Genomic DNA, 14951 nt, shown 5'->3' on the forward strand with positions numbered 1-14951 from the left:
AATCAATTCTCATTAAGATGTTCAGGCCTGAAGGTGACCTCCATCCATCTCCCGGAGTTATGCACTCTTTGAAAGTGAACTGAAAAAGAGAGTAATTAGTCACCTCCCACAGTTAATCCCCAGGGCAGAATTTCAGGCCATGTGTAATCCATCATATTATCATCACCTATGTCACCACCTTCTCCTCACTCACAAGCCTAAACCTGCAGCACTTTACTGAATAAGCAGTTCAATGCTACAAACATTTAAGTGTAGCAATGTGCAAGGAAGCATCTGTGATTTCAAACCAGCAGAATGCAGCACAAAAATTAAGGGCACTGGGACAGGAGTTAGTGTTTAAGTAAAATCCTAGCTTCACCCATCACTAGCTCTATGAGCCTGGGCAAGTTACCCAAACTCTTGAGTTTCAACTTGCAAAATAGAACTGACAGATTTACTCCATACATGGCTACCGTGGGTATTCCATAGGTTGAAGGCGTTTGTGCAGTGCCTGGCATGGAAAAAGGGCTCACAAGGTGATATTTGTAACATGGTGTTAAGTGGAACCTAAGTTCATATAAGAGTAAGCTCCTTAAAGCTCAGCTGGTGCTATCTCATGGACTACTAAAGACCTAGCTCCTGGCACAAGACAGATACTCAATAAATATTTGTGGAATGAATAAAGTCATAAGTTTTTTCTGCTTCATCTACCTACCAGTTTCTAATCCTTGATCCCTGACTCGTCCATCACAAGGGAATTTCTAGAACCAGGGGGAAAGAGTATTATGAGTAGGTGAAGTTGGATGTGGTAACTGGTCTGGTGAAACTAATGCTGAAAGCAGAAGCTCAGTGGAAAACAGGGGCCAAGAGTCTAGACTTCTGGAAAGGTCACAACTGGGAACCAGGCTGGGAGTGAGACTGAGGTGAAGGCCAGGCCTGGGGCATGTGAGTTCTGTGTGCTTCTTTCTCTGAGGGCTGGCTGTGCTAGGACTTCTCCCAGGCTGAACCCACCCAAAATGAAACATAAAAGTTTCTCTCAAGTTTTGCCAGGAAGTGTCTTGTGACTCATTCCAGGTAGGATGTAAAAGATCATGGTCAACGAGCAGATGCTTATGCTTAGACGTGTTTTGCACTCCACCCTCTGTTTCCCTAATTCCCCTCTCCCTCTACCTCCAGGATTTCCTTCCCTCACAGGTATCATGGGAACAGAGAAAGCTGGGAAGCTCCGTTTCCTTACATATTTTGACTTGAAGGGGCAATCTGCTTTATAAGCATCAATAAAACCCAAAGTGTTTTTCCTTCATTTCTGTGAAACTTTATCACAAATTAAACAGATTAGGTTTGTGTTTCAGGTAAACAAAATAAACAGTCTGCACCCAGATATACGGGGATAGGCAGTGTGTTGGTTGCTAACATACCATCTGTTAGTTCTGGCTCAAAAGTTTCCCTAACTGTTGTCAACCTTCTTCATGCACTGGGTCCTGGCCGCTTCTTACCAGGGATGTTCTGTCAAAAAGGACATGCTTAGCCTTCAATTTTGAGGAGGAAGAGGATGTACTACATGGAAGTATGTTTTCAACCCTGCAGATGGTGTTTGAAAATTACGAGGCCAACCTGAAATAGGTGTTTTGTTTTGTTTTAAATAACTAAAATTGTTTGTTAGTACTGGCAAGAGGCCTAGCACAGAAGGAGAAAAGAATTTGTTCCTGGCAGATTTCAAACCCACAAAAAGCTAGCATGAGCTTTGCAAACACATATCTCCAAAGCTTTGTGGGCTGCTTCCCACAATAGGCAAGCAGTTTCCTCTGACAACAGCAACTCAACCTGCTTCAAAGGATTCCTTCATTCCTTCCATGCAGATTCCTTATTCATTGCAAGTTCTCTGACCTATGGAGGTGTCACTAAGTCATCAGCAGTTGAGAGCAAACAATTACATAGATGCCAGAAGAAAAAGACCCTTGGCTTTTTTTCATACCACATTGTTTGACTTTTGTTGCAAGGCACTGGTGGTTTTTCTGCTTCCTTTTGTGGCTCTCTGATTCTGCAGCTATCCTTTCTTGAGTTCTTTAGCAAGCATTACTTACACCTTCTCACTCCTGCTTCTTTGAATCCTAATTGCTCCACCTCAGAGGCAGCCTCACCATGCACAGGTCCAGGGAGCCAGGCACCAAAAATAAAAACATAGGTCAAGCTAGATCCTGACATCACATGAGAACAGGAAGACCCAGGACACAAATGACTCATATGTGAATTGAGCAGAAGAGGCAAGTGATTAAGTTAAACACTTAAAGTAGAGACCAGATGCTGAAGCCAAGAGCGAACAGCAAAAAGAAGTCAAAACTGGAGCCATGGTTCAAAGCAGGAGCACTGAGAATCATGGGTTTAACTTCAAGGTAAATTAGCAAGGAAAGCCTGTTGAGCCACTAACACAGCTACTATGAAATTGAATATCTACCATGCACCAGACTCTCTGCTTGGTGCTTTATACACATCATAGCTTTTCAAGATTTAGTCTCCATGATCTCTAATGTGCAGATGAAGAAGCTGATGCTCAGAAACAAGAGTTCCTTGGCCACACTATATTTTGGATCTATGTCTATGTGACATAGGTCACGTTCTTTGCACGGGTTTTGCTCTCATTTGGACAGACTTTTGATGATCAGAAAGGTCTGGCTGCACTTTATTAAATAGATAGTAAGATGGTGTGAAGATAGGTTCTGCTCCAGGCTTTGCCTATGCATTTATCCCCATCATATCAAAGGCTGCCCATGCATAAATAAGGGAGGCAACAGAGTACTGATGTGGTTGCAAGGACAAAGAGAGGACCAACAACTTTTACCAACTTTTAATTTCACTTTTACCAACATGTTCCAGGGCCAGCTAGTCCTTCTATTAGAATCATTCAATCAGGAAGGAAGAGTAGTGAAGTGTGCACAAAGTCTGCTGTCAAACCACCTGGTCTTTCATTGGAGTTCTATTACTTACTAGTTTCCTGACCTTGGACAAGTTTCTTAACAGCTCTGTTCTTCAGTTTCCCCCTCTGTAAGATGATACTCATAATATTCAATTTATTGTTGGCTTCCTCTTGTATTAAATGAGATAACTCAGACAAAATGCGATGTCAGTTCCTGACAACCACTAAATGTTCATTCTTGTTATCACTGTTAGAAAGTATCTTTATATCTATATTAAAATGATGTAATCAAGGAGCATAACTTAAAATAAAACTAGCCTATCCACAATTTTTGTTGGCAAAGCAGAATTTCCTAGTGAACTGAACAACTGGCCTTGCTTTTTAAGATACTTTTTAAAAAAATACCATTGTCCTTGTCTTGTAGTAAAATAGTGGTTCTCAACCAGGGAGTAATTTCACCCCCCTTGTTCCCCTTCAAAGGATAGTTGACAATATCTAGAGATTCTGTTAGTTGCCACAACAGGGCTATGCCACTGGCATCTAGTGGGTCCAGGTCAGCATATTTCTCAGCATCCTACAAGGCACAAGACTATCTGATCTAAAATGTCAGTGATAAGGTTGAAAAATCTTGTGGTAGAGGAATTGGGAGTATTTACCCCTGGGAAGAAAAAAAATGTAAGAGAGTCCTAGATGTTATATGCAAATGTTTTTCTCTTCTCTATAACAGTCTTGCTTATTTCATTAATGTAATAGCCTCTCAAAATTCCCAAATGTACTAATATATTTTTATTGATTTCAGAGAGGAAGGGAGAGGGAGAGATAGAAACAACAATGATGAGAGAGTCATTGATCGGCTGCCTCCTGCACACCCCATACTGGGGATCAAACCTGAAACCCAGGTATGTGCCCTGATTGAGAATTGAACCATGACCTCCTTAATAGGTTGATGCTCAACCACTGAGCCACATCAGCTGGGCTAAATATATTTTTTAAAGTTCTTATCTTTTTCTGAAATTATCCATTTCTCAGTGTTTGGTTCTCCTGTTTTTTTATATCCCCCCATGCTGTTGTGTTATTTTTTTCAGATGCTGGGAGATTCTAGGTTGTCTGTCTATATTTATAAAGGAGGATCTACAACAGCAGTCTTAACTTGGTTACACTTTAGACAAATGGACCCCAGTCACCGGGAGTGGAACTTAGGTATCTGTCATGTGGGGTTTTTTGTTTTGTTTTTCTGTTGTTTGTTTGTTTAGTTTCTAGGAGATTTGAAGGCACAATGAGGGTCTAAATGACACAATATCAGGGTTTGAAATGGTTTCCCTTGGTAAAAATGAAGCTCTTTACCCCGAACACACACGTCCTTAGGTGAACACAGATTTTTGACTTCAGGATCCTTGATAATAGTTGCCAGGGAAGAAAAGCTTGGGTTGGGTAGAAGCTGCTGGAATAAGAAACTGCTTCCATGAAGGACTTAGTCTTCAAGGAAGAAAGAAACCACTATTGCAGTGGTTGGGTGGAGCAGACACACCCATATGAGCTCATGGATAGGTGCTGAGGTCCATGATGGTAGGGAAAAGCACAAAAACAACGGAAATATTGGGCCAAAATCTTGCTACAGGGCAGATCCAACTTTGTCAATTTACCTTCTCTTCTTAATGTCCAACCTCTGCCCTGAACACCTGCTTTCTATGAAACTAGGCGCTGAAACCTGCCTACATACCCTGGATTTCCCTGGTTGGATGAGAAGTGTTGGACTTCTCTCTGAAGAAGTCTATTTATAGCTCACATCTACATTTGGAAATCAGCACACACTGCTAGTTTTCCCTATGGCACATAGACACAATCTTTCACAGCATTCTCAAACAACAAGCAGAGAAGTCAACAATTCTCCAAATGTGAAGAGAAAAATGTGTGTACCCTCCTCTACAGAATTGGATAGGCAGTCTTGGTGGAACTGCCTATGTTAAGATCTTACCAGTGTCTTTAATTCTTCCTCACATTAACCCAATTCACTGAGGTTTCTACATGACCATATTGTGTCCCTAGGTTGCAAAGCTCCTTCCTCCTCTGCTTCATCCCTGTCCTACCACAATTGGCCATAGCCTTTATTTGTATCTATGTTGGATAAGGCTAGCTGACTTCAGAGACCCCACTCAGGCTAAATCAGGAAGGCTCAGACTGAAGTAGTCACCATGTTCTCCATGTTTTTCTTACATTGATGTTAAAAGAGACTTCCTCCATTCTCTCAGAAGTCTCAAGCAAGGGAAGAAAGCAAGTCAGTGGTACCTACCTCAGGACTAGTCCATGGAAAGATGGAGCTTGCACATGAGGCAGCATTGAGTCAAAGTGAATATAGTTTTGGTTAGCTATACAGATACTCCAGTGAGTGACCCCAGGAATTGAGAACAGCAGTGAAGTAACACACATCTAATATAAGGAGCTCTTCAATGGGAATGTAGGGCAACAGATTACTAGTTTAAGAAAGATATATATATATGAATTTTGCTTTTATTACATTATGTAAAACATGGATCCCCTGAAAACAACTGTCTCTATGGAAAAAATTCATTCTCAACGTATTGATTATCTAGCTATATGTCCCAGGAATGGTTTCAAGCACTGAGCATACAACAATGAACAAATCAGAACAACTCCCTGTTCTCATGGAATGTGTATTCTATAGCTTTATTGTCCAATACAGTAGCAACTGACACCAGAGCCATTAAGTTAAAATAATTAAAATAAAATCTAATCTAAACTTCTGTTTCTCAGTTGTTCTAGCCATATTTTAAGTTTCCAATAGCTACATGTGGCTAGTGGCAGCCATAGGAGACACACATAGAGCATTTTCATCATTGCAGAAAGTTCCATTGAACAGCACTATCTAGAGAGGGCTTGCAACCTAGGAAATCTTCAACGGTAGTCACCCACTTTGGTTAAAATGCTGAATGAGCCAATTAAATAAGTGATTCTTTGAGAGTGGTGGCACCACAAGCTATTATCAGGCTTTTGAATAATCCTTTAAAAGCATAGGTCACCGGACAAAGAGATTTTCATGTATTTAATAATCAGTCAGATAGGCACTATTCTAAGTGTTTTCAAATCAAACTCATTCAGTCCACACAGAAGCTAATGAGATAGGTGATATCACTATTTTCATTTAATACCCGGGTAAATTAAGACAAAAAGAGATTAAGCAATTTGCCCAAGTTTTGAGCTTATATTAAAGCATTTTTAATGGCTTTACCACCAGTCCTCAAATCTCAGTGATGTAATGCAATAAAGCTTTATTTCTTTCTCAAGTACAGGTTACCTTGTTCAGTGAAGGCCATTGTGCAGAGATTCAGAGCCCTAATTTCTATTTATCTGATGGCTTGGACAAATTTCAGGTTCTCTAAATCTTCCTATGAATTTTCTACATCTAGGCAGCAGGTTTTCCTAACCTCAGCATTATTGCCATTTGAGGCTGGATCATTTTCTGTTTGCTCTCTTGTGCATTGTAACATAGTTAGCAGTGTCCCTGGCCTCCACCCACTAGATTCCAGTAGCATTCTTCCAATTGTGACAACCAAAATATCCTCAGACACTACCAAGAGTTCCTGAAAGAGGAACGAAGGAGGCAAAAATCAGCTTTCAGTGGAAAACACCAGCTTAAAGAATTACTCCAAAGGTCTTAGAAGCCAGGCTACAAAGTGGTTGTATTTTTTTCACCAAAATTCAATTGACCAGAACTCAGTACATGGCCACACCTAACTGGGAGAAAACTAGAAAAATGTAATTCAGCAATATCCCCAGGAAGAAGAGGAGGTCTGGAGAGACCAGATAAGCAACATTTGAGGTAATCTATTTGGGGAGGACAGGGCCCAGAAAATATATCAAAAGCTTCAGAGAAATGTGCAGAGATTTGCAGAGCATTCTAGACAATGTTGGAGACAAAAACACATCATTATCACAAATTTCATTAATGGCTAATCTTGTCACCCTCTAGAGGACTCCCAGAATGAAAAGTTAATGCAATAAAGCACCAGATGTTACATTTCCTAGGTGGATATATTTATCAGATAACACCAGACAGCAATCAGCACTTCACAATGACCCATGAAAAAGTTGAGTGCCTTCAGGGTGGGAATGAGGCTGGGATGATGAGAATGTAGCATGAGATTGTCCTGCCCTAACTGTATTCCATAAAGAAGAACATCTGCAATATGTATGGTCAGGAGTGCAAGGAAGACAAAACAGCATTTTTTGGAAGATGTTGAAGTGGGGAATTTTGGATAAATGTTACAAATATTGGAGCTTCAGACACAGGGAGAGGTGTTGGGGGAAATTTACCATTCGTTTACTACTAAGAGTTTCAAAGAATATCTTGGCTTAATGTAAAGACATGTTGCAAAGTTGATTTCTAAATTGTTTAGAATCCCACTTGAAGTATTTTTGGTATTGCAATGCAGCTTAGTTCATAACCACTCTACACACAAAAATGCATTCCTTTTTCATCTAAATTGCAGTAGACTTTTGTTGGTACATTAAAAACTTTTAAATATTCCTTAATTTTCCCTATTATATGATAATAAAATAAAGTAAAAATGCTTCTTGAGTTTTTAATTACATGGACTGAGGGAAATTATTTCTCATATGTCTAGTCTGGACATTTTTCTCCTCACTATGTAATCATATTGAAAAGAACTAGAAACTCTCAAGTTTCTACCAACTGGCACCAAACCAAACTCAGAAGCCAAGGCTGGCTCTCCAACCACACTTACCTCCACCCAACCCAACCCCTGCCCTTACTTAAAGACAGCCACATTACATCTCTGTGCCAATAAAAATCAATTAAATCCAGCATCAGTCACTGGGTTGAATAAAAATAATGTCTCCAATAAATTCACATAAAAAAATATATGGTATTAAAATTATGGATAGCCTACATGTTACTAAAATAAATGATTATACTTTATTCATTTTATCAAAAACTTTTTGTTGTTGTAAAAAACAATAACACTGGAAGTGTATACAAATGGGGAAAAAGAAAAAAAGGATGAGGAAAGAGAAGGAAAAGGGAAAGTAAGTTTCTGAACAGTGGATAAGTTATAGTAAGAGGAGAACTCATTTCTAGTTCCATACAGCAGACATCTGCAGTGACATTTTCCAGAGAGTAGAAAATAAGGTCAGACAGAATTATAAAATAACACCAGCTGATAGCCACAGACAATGACTTTTCTCTAGGTCATTTTAGTAAGAAACAAATTTATAAGCATAGCTAAGTAGATATGCTTACATGCATTAGCTCACCAAATATTTATTCTGAAATGCTATACACAAAATACTCTACTAGATTGACAAGTGAGGGATGGAAAAGGTGAAAAAAATATAATACCTTTCATCAACAAAACTTGAAATGTAGTAGGGATGTCAGATAAGTATACAACTAGACAAAACACAAAAGGGAAGGGAAGGGAAGGGGAAGGGACTAGGGCAGTGGTTGGCAAACTGCGGTTCTCGAGCCACATGCGGCTATTTGGCCCCTTGAGTGTGGCTCTTCCTAAGCCTTAGGAGTATCCTAATTAAGTTAATAACAATGTACCTACCTATAGAGTTTACGTTTACAAAATTTGGCTCTCAAAGGAAATTTCAATTGCTGTACTATTGATATTTGGCTCTGTTGACTAATGAGTTTGCCGACCACTGGCTAGGGAAAGGGAAGGAAAAGGAAGAGAAGGAAAGGAAAGGGAAGGGAGAACAGGTGGAAAAAAGATACTAAAGGATTAAAATTTCTTGAATAAGTGAAGAGATGTAGCATATAGATCTGCCTGGCTGATCCCTGAGCCACACCTGTAAACAAGGAGGTCATGGTTAGATTCCCCATCAGGGTACATGCCTGGGTTGTGGACTCGATCCTCAATAAGGGGAGGCAGCTAATCAATGATTCTCTCTCATTATTGATGCCTCTCTCTCTCTCTCTCTCTCTCTCCCTCTCCCTCTCCTTCTCCCTTCCCTTCTAAAATCAAATATATATATATACACACACTAGAGGCCCGGTGCACAAAAATTTGTGCACTCACGGGTAGGGGGTCCCTCAGCCTGGCCTATGCCCTCTTGCAGTCTGGGACCCCTCGGAGGATGTCCACCTGCTGGCTTAGGCCTGCTCCCTGGGGGATCAGGCCCAAGCTGGCAGTCAGACATCCCTCTGGCAGCCCGGCAGCCCTCGGGGGATGTTCACTTGCCAATGGGGAGCAGGCCTAAGCTGCAGTCGGACATCCTTAGCTCTGCTGAGGAGGTGGGAGAGGCTCCCACCACTACCGCTATACTGGCAGCTGTCAGCCTGGCTTGTGGCTTAGCAGAGCTCCCCCATGTGGGAGTGCACTGACCACTAGGGGGAAGCTCCTGCATTGAGTGTCTGCCTCCTGGTGGTCAGTGTGTGTCATAGTGACCAGTCATTCCCAGTTGTTCTGCTGTTAGGGTCAGTTTTCATATTATGCTTTTATTATATAGGATAAAGGCCTGGTACATGGGTGGGGGCCAGCTGGTTTGCCCTAAAGGGTGTCCTGGATCAGGGTGGGGGTCCCACTGGGGTGCCTGGCCAGCCTGGGTGAGGAGCTGATGACTGTTTGCAGCTGGTCACACCCCCTTCAGGGTGGGGGTCCCCACTGGGGTGCCTGGCCAGCCTGGGTGAGGGGATGATGGCTATTTTCAGGCTGGCCACACCCCCCTTTAGGGTGGGGGGTCCCCACTGGGGTGCCTGGCCAGTCTGGGTGAGGGGCTGAGGGCTGTTTTCAGGCTGGCCAAGCCCCCCTGCGACAGAAGCTCCCAGCCTCTCCTTTTTTTCTTTTTTCTTTATTCTGGGATTAATTTACCTTCTATAATTGAAACTTTGTAGCCTTGAGAGGAGCTCAGAGCTGGCCAGGGTGGGCAGGAGGTAAGCCTCCTGTTTGCTCCAGCTCCGTGGCTGCTGGCCACCATCTTGGTTGGGTTAATTTGCATATAGTCGCTCTGATTAGCTGGTGGGCATGGCTTAAGGTGTAGTGAAGGTATGGTCAATTTGCATGTTTGTCTTTTATTAGTGTAGATATTAGAGGCTCGTTGCACGAAGAGATTTGTGCAATAGGCCTTCCCTTCCCCTGGCTGCAGGCATCGGTTTTCCTCCAGCACCTGGAACCCAGGCCTTCGCTCCGGACGGAGCCTGCTGTCTTCACTCCGCTGCTTTGCCCCTACGTATGCAAATTAACCAACATCTTTGTTGGATTAATTTGCATACTCTCCTGATTGGCTGGTGAGTGTAGCGGAGGGATGGTTAATTTACATGTTAGTCTATTATTAGGTTATATATATATATTAAAAAACATAAGAAATCTGAAGAAGCAGTGTTTTAAGGCAAAATTAAGTCTGCTTTACCTCTCTGGGCAAAATCATACTTGCTCCTTTACAGTATGATAAAATGGAAATTTCAGGGTACTAAAAGAGGAAAACCATCAGATTTCACATGGCCTTTATTACTTATCAAACGTAGTGTCAAGTCATCCCAGCAATCACTCACACAGCTTCCTGCCTTCTGCCTGAATGTGAGGTCCTTCATTTCTCCAAAGGCTCTGGGATCTGTAGGCCTGGCATTGTTTGTTCAGTGACCTGAGGCAGATTGAAAAAGAGGATGTGTTTTGTGTATCATCAAATCACTATGCTCCTGCCTACTTTAGAATGCCATGAGCAAATTTCTTTTTCTTCTTCCAGATACCAAAATCAAGCAAGCAAGCAGTTTATAAGCTAAAAGGACCTTTTAATAAGGAATTTGCCAATATTACATGTTCTCTCTTCTTCATACAATATGCAGCCCAACTCCCAAATGCCTACAGTATGATGATTAAAAGAATTTATTTTGGAGTTAGATAGTCTGGGTATGAATTTTGGTTCTACCACCTATTGTTGTGTGACCTTGGACAAGTTTCTTAACTTGTCTTCAGTTTCTTTTTAAAAATATTTATATTTTTATTGATTTCAGAGAGAAAGGGAGAGGGAGAGAGAGAGAGAAACATCAATAATGAGAAAGAATCATTGATTGGCTGCCTCCTGCACGCCCCCTACTGGGTAATCAAGCTCACAACCCTAACCCTAATCCTAACTCACAACCCAGGCATGTACCCTCGACTGGAATAGAACCTGGGACCCTTCAGTCCACAGGCCAATGCTCTATCCACTGAGCCAAACAGGCTAGGGCCAAGTCTTTAGTTTCTTTACCTTGAAGGTAAGATAATAGTAATACCTACTTAATATGGTCATAATGAAGGTTAAAAGAAGTAATCGCTGCAAAGAATTCATAATAATATCAGGCTCACAGTGAGTTCAATGAATGATGCTTATTAATAATATTACTTCAGAAAAATAGCTAACAGTGATATCATGTTAAGTCCTTATATTCCCCATAAGAAAAAAATCATGGGTGTCAAAGCATCTAGGTCCCATGGAGGACTCTTCCTGAGTTTATCCCATCACAGGGGCAAACCACCTGTCAATAATGGCCCATAGACCAAGAGATGCAACCCCATTTTCCCTGTAAGTCTGGCATCCTACCGCCAGATTCTTTCTCTCTAACAAAAGAACCTTATACATTGCCATCAGAGGAAAATAGTGGCACTAAGGTTAGACGCCACTATTTCTCTGGCTACTCCCAAGATGTTATCCCTGATTACCATTATCCATCAGAGTAACAACTCATCTCAGTCATAGAAAGTTGATGAATATTCTTCCCTTCATGTCTTTATTCAGGTTATTCATTAAACATGATACAGGATTTGGTTATAGACAAAGGCATACACATGAATTTCTCTACAAATATCATTCAGTCCTTTTTGCCCTGCAGAGATGGTATTGCTCTTCTCCTACTAAATCTCAATCTCTCTCTTGCTCCTCCTCCTCCTCCTCTTTTTCCCCTCTCCTTCACTCTTGTAACTTGAACTCATTAGTTTATGACATATTAGTAAAGGGTGTCCCAAAATTCACGCAAGAAGTAATTTTGATAGAAAACACAGGTTTATAATTAAAAATTGTAAATTTTTTATTGATTCATAAAGTATATAGTATAGGGTTTTGTATGAAATAGATATCGGGTAAATGGCCTCCACAGCTTTGCTGGCACATACACACTCTTTTGTTGAAATTTTCCATGACTGAAATGCGGCTGCTCAGGCAATAACAGTAAATGGTGCTCCCTATCACAACATGATGATCCAGTTTTTTTGTGCCGTGGAGGCCATTTACCCAATATGCTATTCCTTACGTAACCTTACACTGTATACTTTATGAATCAATAAAAAATGTACAATTTTTAATTATGAACCTGTGTTTTCTATCAAAATTACTTCCTGCGTGAATTTTGGGACACCCTTTATATTAGTCTGTCCAAGTATTTTTTATCACCTCTCCACATGGGCAATTATTCTCACATATTTGATGTATTTATATGTGTGTGCTTGTAAATATACTTTCAAAAATTTCATGATTTTTTATGTGCATTTATATCTATGTCCAGTCTGCTATCTCTAACTGTGGCATGATGCTCCATGATATTCATCTACCACATTTGGATTATCACTTTCCCCTGGTGGACATGCTGATTGCCTCACTTCCCTATCACCACCCAAACAGCTGCAAATAAACCTTTGTGAGACTCTGTGAGATGTCTACCCCTAATCCAAATTGCTGGATTTTCAACAAACATATAATAAACCTGACTAAGAGCTGTCACTTTGCTTTACAGCATGGCTGCAGCAGCTGGAGCAGTCTCAGCTTTCACACGTCATAGTACACATCACAAGCATAAGCCCCTCCTTCTTTGTCGACACAATGATGTTCATGAAATTGAGTTGGCCACCTTGTGTTCAATGTCAAGTTCTATTAGTACCCATTCTCTATGCATTAGGATACACAGTAAGGCAAGGCTACAAAAAAAAAGTATTGATTCTCTTCCCTGATATTTTCTTGTTAACTAAACATTTTGTTATGTTTTCTCCAATGTCCTATCAGTCAATTATCAAATTTTTGAGCTTTATTTGTGCTTTTTCCCCCTCTCATTCATACTTTAGTTTAAATTTCTTTTATACAGGTTAGGAATTCTCCTGTCAAACACAGTTTTCTGTTTCTCAAGGGTTGCATTTTATCCCTTGCCAAGGCTCAGATGTTCTGGCATGAAAAACCATGGTCTAAAACATTTTAATGCCATTTTTTTTCCCACTGGTTCACTTCCCCAGTGCCTTTTTCTCTTCCAAATGCTTCCACTTGTGGCCTGGACTTCAAAGTCCCCAGCAATACATTCCAGATTTCTTTGGCTCCTTTATTATTAGTTCCCAAAGAGATCAGCAAAACAGCCAGTTGTTGGTGAGTTTGAAGAGACAGTCAATTGCTGCTACTTTTTCAGAAGATTCAATCATCCGATCCTCTGAGTCACTTTCTCTACACATTGACTTCCTGATGTTGGCTTCAATTTCATTCAATTGGTTGGGATAATTTTTTTTCCTGTCCTATGTCTTGGATTACTCTCTCCATCCTGTAGAATCTGGTATGACGTCTCCCCATTAGAATTGTCCACCTAACTCAAGAGTTTTAAAACATAGTTTGTTTCATAATTTTACATGAATCTTGAGATTCCAATTCCCAGTTGTGATGATGGCAGGAAATTAATCCAGTCACTTTCAGATACTTATTCTTCTCCAGTCAAATTCAAAGTTATTATCTCACCAACAGTCCAGTTCATACAAGTGCTTTTTTCTCTTCTTCTCCAAGCCAGTTTGGGATCAACTGCCCTGGAGAGAACAAGGAGGTGTGCCTCTCTCTGTCTGGTCCTGGATCACCACCCGACATTGATTAGCCAGTGACAACTGGCTGGTCTGTGACAACCATTTTCTTCCTAAGATTAGTGGCTTCAACTGATTCCAGGAAGTACAGCCACTTCTGCCTCTTACCCCAGGCAGAAGTCAATGAGCATCTCCTGGTGTCTCTCTGTCCTCTTGAATGGCCAAGTGACCTCTTAGAGCTGGCGAAAAATGACACTACCAACGAACATTCAAGACTTTCTGGAGCCACAAGGAAATTACAAAGTCCCACAAATTGCCAACCTTGGGGGGAAATAGGGAGTAGCAAGTGGGTGAATCTTCACTCCTTTTGAGCCTAGCTGACCTGTTCCCACATTCATCCACGGGTGGTATTGCTTTATATACTGCTCTTTGCAGAGAGACCTATCTAATAACCACCCCCAAGCAACTAACACACACACACACACACACACACACACACACAATCATCATCACCACCACCACCAACTCCCCTTTCTTTTTGCATTTTAAAGCACTCTTTCTTCTGTCTTCTCCTGAAGCTTGTCAGTATTCCCCTCCCAGGGCAGGGGGTATGGGTGGAGCAGGCTCTATAAGAACTTCCTTTGAATTTAGTAATTTTGACTCTGGGTCATTCATTATTATTGGGGTAACTTGTATCCACAGCATCCATTTTCAAATAAACTTCCCCGTGGTGGAGAACTGGACTGCTAGGAGCATATTCCATACTACTTTCTTATCACTCTGCTACATTCTCATGTGTAGAAGCCTATCTCTCTGGAAAGTCTGCTGGTAGAAAGACCTGCAAGCAATTGATGAGACAACATTTCATCTCAGCAAGTGATTTCTTTAAGAGTTCACACCTAGTTAAGCCTCATTTTGTGAAAAATTCGGTGTGCTCCTGAAATATGGTGATTTGCACTACTCAAAAGCCCCACCAGGTTGTAGGCAGAGGGTATTGAATTCAGAGCATAACCCGGTCTAGGCAAAAAGCCTGAAGCACAGGGCCTGGTTCAGCCCCCATAGAATGCTGTACAGCAGGGCTTTGTAATATAAGTGTTTACTGATTCTAAACAAAAACTTTATTTCTGTTAAAAGTCTGAAGAAATTTCCTGGTTTTTCATAAGCTAATTCAAATAGTTTAAATTACTTCTTTTTACAGTACTTGTCACTTTCCTTTTAGATATATATTTTAAATATCTTTGTATTATAACACACCATTATGCATAATAATGTGTAAA

The sequence above is a fragment of the Myotis yumanensis genome, unplaced genomic scaffold (assembly GCF_028538775.1).
Source record: "Myotis yumanensis isolate MYYU_CA2020_CCGP unplaced genomic scaffold, mMyoYum1.0.hap1 SCAF_2, whole genome shotgun sequence".
In the NCBI taxonomy this organism is placed as follows: Eukaryota; Metazoa; Chordata; class Mammalia; order Chiroptera; family Vespertilionidae; genus Myotis; species Myotis yumanensis.